Source organism: Palaemon carinicauda, chromosome 3 (genome assembly GCF_036898095.1).
Source record: "Palaemon carinicauda isolate YSFRI2023 chromosome 3, ASM3689809v2, whole genome shotgun sequence".
Classification (NCBI taxonomy): Eukaryota; Metazoa; Arthropoda; class Malacostraca; order Decapoda; family Palaemonidae; genus Palaemon; species Palaemon carinicauda.
Genome location: NC_090727.1, coordinates 66,133,439 through 66,140,938, shown reverse-complemented (window position 1 = coordinate 66,140,938; position 7,500 = coordinate 66,133,439).

Below are 7,500 nucleotides of genomic sequence, written 5' to 3'. Positions count from 1 at the left end.
TGCGGTTCCTAAAATAACATTTTTTGAGAAATAGAAACTGATGTAGATTGGAAAATAGATAAGAGGCGATGTGCATGTACTCCGTGATGAATGTGGTTAGAGAGAGAGAGAGAGAGAGAGAGAGAGAGAGAGAGAGAGAGAGTCGTGTAGGGAAATATTTCCTCAGAGCTAGCTCCTGTCTGCTGACAGGAGTTAGAGTAAAAGAAATCAATAGTCACGTACAGAAATATTTTTGTATAGCTATCTCCTGTCCAATGGAAAGAGAGAGAGAGAGAGAGAGAGAGAGAGAGAGAGAGAGAGAGAGAGTCGTGTAGGGAAATATTTCCTCAGAGCTAGCTCCTGTCTGCTGACAGGAGTTAGAGTAAAAGAAATCAATAGTCACGTACAGAAATATTTTTGTATAGCTATCTCCTGTCCAATGGAAAGAGAGAGAGAGAGAGAGAGAGAGAGAGAGAGAGTCGTGTAGGGAAATATTTCCTCAGAGCTAGTTCCTGTCTAGTGACAGGACATAGAGTAAAAAAGTCAATATTCACGTTCAGAAATTTTTCTGTATAGCTATCTCCTGTCCAATGGAGAGAGAGAGAGAGAGAGAGAGAGAGAGAGGAGAGAGAACGTCTCCTGGAAGTCATTAAGACAGTGTCATTTTATGGTCTGTGGAAACGCTTTTCATAGCTCCTCTTAATTCGAAAGTGGTGCTCTCGGAACCATCTTATTTCAGGACACGCCATTTCAGATAATTAACTTTTTATACATTACATTTTCTTAGCTTATCAATCCATCGTCTTCTCTGCCTTCCCTCGCTCCTTTTAGACCCTTCCTGTTATTTTAATGTACATCTCTTATCTTTAATTCCCATTATATGTCCTGCCCATATCCATTTCTTTTTCTTACATGTTTGAGTATCCTCTATACTAGTTTGCTCTCGTATCTATGTTGTTCTTTTTCTGTCTCTCAGTGTTATTTCCATCATTCTTTTCATTGAGCACAATTATATTCAGCAGACAGTAGAATCATAACATCAATTGTATTTATATCTCAAAATTTTAAGCTGTTTTCCTTAAAGAATCATCTCTGCCCTTTATTCCAGACATTAGGAAGACTCGATAAAAAAGAAAAAATAAATTGTCGGATGAAATTTCTCGGACAATTGACTTTCGACATTTTTGTCGCTAGCTTTCAGTGATCCGTTTTTTTTTCGCGTCTTTTACTTCCTTCCTTTTTCCACACTTTTCAGTTTTCTGGAAAGAAGTTTTAAAGTTTGGAAGAAAAAAATCCTTTTTATCCGATTTTCTTTTCACACTTGTTTTATAATTGAATTTCTTTCTCTTGCCCAACGGCGCATCCCATTTTGCAAGGCAAAGCGCAGAGAAAAGGTACATGCGCACTTTAATATGAATAAGTAGGCCCTAATTTAGCTTTTGAATTATATTTGACTTGGCTGGCATAAGATGCTTATTCATACACGTGGAGAATTTCATTTCTATTATCCCTTGGAATTTCATATTAATATTATTCCCCATAAATATGCTTCATCTTCACCATTTGCTATTTGTGTCGGACACCAGTTATTCAATATAAAAAATCCTGTAACTTATCATTCTCTTATTGAACAAAAAGATGAAATATAACATTATCAGTACCATTGTTTGCTTACATTTGTCAACTATCAAAAAAGCTATTTTTTTAAATTGTGTCCACACTTGTGTAATGTTATTTTTTTTTAATTATAAGCTTTCATAAGCTAAATACAAGCAAATAAAAAAAAAAGAATATTTAGACGTGAACATACAATTAGCTAAACTAAGGTTTCTTTAAAGTAATCATCATCATATCCTCCTACGCCCATTGACGCAAAGGGCCTCGGTAAAGATACAAAAGATATACCTAAAAGGAAAAACAGCTTCATTCTGCTCAGGTTTGGTAAAAAAAAGGAACTAGAGAAGTCATTATCTAAACGATGGGCAATACAAGAACCTTTCTTGAATTGGTTCGAGTCCTAATGACTCTACATATATAACCGTGTGGTATTTTAGGTATTTCGAAAGAGGAGGAATATTCATTAGAATTTAAATTGAAGAGGTGATCATTTGTAAACGGGTAAACATAACAAGTTTTCGTATTTTTTTTTTCAAGGTTGATTTATTTCAGGTTATTTATTTGTGTGACAGAAGCAAGGTATAAGTCTGAGATATCTTTATATATATTATATATATATATATAGAGAGAGAGAGAGAGAGAGAGAGAGAGAGAGTACGTACACACACACACACACACACATATATATATATATATATATACACATATGTATATATATACGTATATATGCGTATATATGCCGTAACATATATATATATATTTCTATATAGATATGATAATTTTTTTGCACATTTAAACGTGTTTCTTTCATATTTCAAATGAGCCATATATATTAATACATTAAAGTCTGGATTCTCTTAACGACCTCGGGATCAGAGCCCAAGGCGGAACCGCTCAAAGACTATGATATCGGACCAGCGGGGATTTGAACCCTCGTCCAGGATATCTCTATGCCAGTGACCATACCACTCCGCCACGGAGTGGTATGGCGGAGTGGTATGGTCACTGGCATAGAGATATCATGGACGAGGGTTCAAATCCCCGCTGGTCCGATATAGTCTTTGGGCGGTTCCGCCTTGGGTTCTGATCCCGAGGTTGTTAAGAGAATCCAGACTTTAATATATTAATATATATGGCTTATTTGAAATATACATATATATATAATATATAGGTATATAAATATATATATATACATATATTTATACAAAAATATGTATACATAACTATATATGCGTATATATACCGTAACATATATGTGTATATATATATATATATATATATACGTATATATATATAAATATATATATATATATATATATATTTATATATATACTATATATATATATATATATATATATAAACTATTGAAAGATTGTGTTTATTAATACCCTTTCATTAGTTTCAATATCCCCACCTTAACATTAGTTAAATTTCATAAACATTTCACTGGTTATATATCCTTCATTCGCAAAACAAGAACAACAGTTTATATGTCAGGTTTCTACCTCAGAGACCTAAATGTTGTAACTTTTACTCTCATCCAACAGACCGAAAAATAATTCTTCCATCTATCATGTTGCCTGACACGAACAGAACACAAACTAATAACGCTTCTCTCTCTCTCTCTCTCTCTCTCTCTCTCTCTCTCTCTCTCTCCCTCTCTCTCTCTCTCTTAGTAATAGAGTGTGTATTAGTTTTTCGCTTTTGTTTCAGTCCGACACTCTCCGCCTCTCCATGTAGAGAACTGTTTATTCTCTCTCTCTCTCTCTCTCTCTCTCTCTCTCTCTCTCTCTCTCTCTTTATATATATATATATAGTATATATAAATAAATATATATATATGTGTGTGTGTGTTTGTATATATATATATATATATATATACATATATATATATATATATATAAAGATATATACAGTATATATATGTATATACATATATATATATATATATATATATGTGTGTGTGTGTGTGTTTGTGTGTATATATATATTTATATATATATATATATATATATCTACATATATATACGTATATATACATATATATATATATGTATATATATATATATATATATGTAAATTATATATACATATAATATATATATATATATGTGTGTGTGTGTGTGTGCGTGTGTGTATACAGGATGCGCTAGACACAACGTTTCATTGACTTCTTGATTTCATCTAACCTTTAAAGTGTAAAATACACGAACAAACCCATCGTCCTATTCTGAACAAAAATTCTTTCGACTGATCCGTTTTCTGAGATTTGACGTTAAATGATAAAGTGATGACATTTGGAAGTAGGTCAAGAAGAAAAGTATATATAACAATATGATTTTCATATTATGGGAAGTGTTCCTTAAAAAAGTGAAGGAAAAGAAAGAGATAATAGAAATGGTTTAACTTCCAGCAAACAGATGATAAAAATTCGATAAAATCAAGACAAGAATCACCGTTTGACTGGAATTTGAATTATTCAGAGAGTGAAAATTCCACATTTGTAATAGAGAAAAAGCTTTAAGAGTCTCATGCAGAATTATAATTCTGGTTAAGACATTCCTTATGTTTTTCCATTGGCTGACGAGCTAATTCTAATCTTGAAGAATGCTTGATGAGCAAGCTATTTAATAAGTGAAGTTGGTATTATAAAATTTTGGCAAACAAAACTAAGAATACATCTGATGAATACAAGAAGTTATAGATAAAATTCCCCGGTGATAAAAAGTTATAGATATGTTTGTTCAATATGTAAGAAATGTATTTTATGTATGATGTATAATACAGTAAACCAAGATATTCATATAGGGGTAGAAATTTCCTTTGTGTCTTGTTTCCTTGGCTTATCTCAGAAATTTTACTCGGAATAAATGGGATTTAATTTCATATCAGTTCACCAAACATTCAAGTGGGCTCCACCAGATACGAGAAGAGCTGGAAGACTCAAGCCCACATGGCTGAGGACTATGAAGCGTGGAGCAGGAGATGATGAGTATTGAATTAAAAGCTCAGGATAGAGACGACTGGTGAATCTAATCGAGGCCCTTGGCGTCAGTAGGCGAAGGAGGAGATGATGATGATGATGAGGATGATGATGATGATGATATTATAAGCAATTTTGGAGGAGTCATCTTAGAAATCATGATGCATTGGTTCTTTCTTATTATAAATGCTCTGTTTTTATATTTTGATTAAATAAGAAAATACGTTTGACGATTTACCTTCGATCATCTCTACGTACATACAAGTATGTATGGAGAGAGAGAGAGAGAGAGAGAGAGAGAGAGAGAGACTTTCAAACTTTCATACAGGTAGAGCCTAATGTGTGTCTGAACATTTAGCTACAGCCGACGAAGAACCCAAAAGTCTACAATAAGAGAAAGTCGATGTTTGAATATGGAGTTCTATTATCACTTTTAGCCGTCAAAAATTTTTTATGGTTTGAAAATTTAGGCAATCGTTTGAATCCAAATCAAGCAATATACTGAAAAATATATACAGTATATTTTTCTATAACCTATTGCAATGCCTGACCAAAGCAGTAACTCTCTGCGAGGTTTGTGAATCAATGTTTCCTTCACACTGTTATAAAAAAACCGTAATTTTAATCGTAAATTCTCCGTATAAAAATTTATTGTTCTCAGCTGTATTTCATTAAAATACAGGCGAGCGTAATTTTTACTCCATTTTGTTATCATCTTTCACTGGTTGGTGACCGTAATATCAATTACCTTTCATGGTATTATTATTATTATTATTATTATTATTATTATTATTATTATTATTATTATCTAAGATACAAATGTCATGTTTTTATTCTATTTCTCCTAGGAGTTTTAATTTGTTTAATGTTCTAATAGCTTTCTATCGTAAAAGCAAGGGTATTTATTTAATAAATTATCAAAGGAAAAGCAAGAGAGAGAGAGAGAGAGAGAGAGAGAGAGAGAGGGGGGGGGGAGGGGGGGGGGGTTTAAGTAAAAGATGCCTTTTTGCTGTAATTCTTGTTTTCAAAACACACACTGAAACTTGAGTAACTTATTTTTTCTCTCTTGGTTAAACGAGATAATGTATTTTCCTTTTACTTTTCTCTTCTCGGGAATTCTTTTTATCATAAAATCTTTGAGCTTTCACGTAAAGAAACCCCCCCCCCCCTCTCTCTCTCTCTCTCTCTCTCTCTCTCTCTCTCTCTCTCTCTTATCCTTTTAGATTGCTCTCTTTATTAATTTTTTTTTCATTCGATGTATAAACTTTCACGTAAAAACTCTCTCTCTCTCTCTCTCTCTCTCTCTCTCTCTCTCTCTCTCTCTCTTTACAGAACATGTGTCTTCATGACCATCAATTTGATTTATGACGATGCATAATTCACCATTATCGTATTTTATGATGATTGCTGATACTTTCGAAGTAAATTTATACATACATAGAGAGAGAGAGAGAGAGGAGAGAGAGAGAGAGAGAGAGAGAGAGAGATAATAATGCTCATATCAAACTTCATTAAAGAATGTGATATTCAAGAAACAGCAACGAAAGAAATTAATAGATTCTTGATCTTCAACTTATTTATTTACTTATCTGTGTAAAACTATATCTCTCAGCTGCACAAACTGTCTATTTAACTTTTCCTTTCATTGTTTAAACAAGTCTATCTTTTCTAATTCTGTCACTATAAGAATCTGAAAGGAAATATTATGAACCTTTTTATAAGCTACCCTTGACTGTTTAGACTTTACGTGAAGGATAAACCTCTGTTTTTCATACTTTAATGGTGGATTTTGTATCTAAACACACACATATATAATAAATATACACATACATATACGAGTGTGTGTATGTATATTTGCTATATGATGGCACCCCAGTACAAAAAGTCCTCATTTGTCTGGATAAAAACAATATATATTTTTCAGTTTAGTAATCATTTCGTATATGACTGAAAAGTTTCCCAGTGGTAGAACCATTTTTTTCCCGTTCTACGTATAAACTCCATTGAGTTATAGAAATTAAGAGAGAGAGAGAGAGAGAGAGAGAGAGAGAGAGAGAGAGAGATAGAGAGAGAGAGAGATGGGTAGTGGCAAGAGGTTGTATGTTTTCCCCCATCTCTTTGTTTGCTGATAATTGTCTTTATTTGAGGAGATTTTGCATTTTTATGTAGGTTTGCTGCTATGAATCTCTCCCTCTCCGTGTGCTACAAGTGTTTGGACAGATTTGCATAACCACACGGTATAACTGTGTCAAAGTAATTTTGATATCTACCTTTCACTCTGTGTGTGTCAATATAAAATTCTATTCATTTCTTGTTTCTGTATGATTCCTAGATAAACTAGATTTGAAATTCATATTCTATCGAAATATATCAATTACTTAGATTCTGTCAAAACAAATTATGAAAATATCGTTGAACCTTAGTGAATTTTGAAAAGAATTTTCAAATTAAGTGACCCAACATTGATATTTTTATAAGTTTATTTTTTTTTTGTGTCTAACATTGTTTCTTTAAAAAAATTGCTTTTTCGTAGTTTCCTAATTAAACTCACATACTCAAGTTTGACTACAATTATAAGACACATGGATATTTATTGGGTAGGTAAAACAAAGATTTGTAATATATTATTATTATTATTATTATTATTATTATTATTATTATTATTATTATTACAACCCTAGTTGGAAAAGCAAGATGCTATAAGCCCAAGGGCTCCAACAGGAAAAATAGCCCAGCGAGGAGAGGAAACAATGGAAGTAAACAAACTACAGTAAACAAACTACAAGATAAGCACCTAACAATCAAAAGAACACCAAATCAGATCTTTCATAAATAAACTATAAAAACTCAAAAAATGAAGATGAATAAAAACTTTAGAAAAACAAGAGGAAGAAAATTAAGATGGAACATCGTGCCCAAGT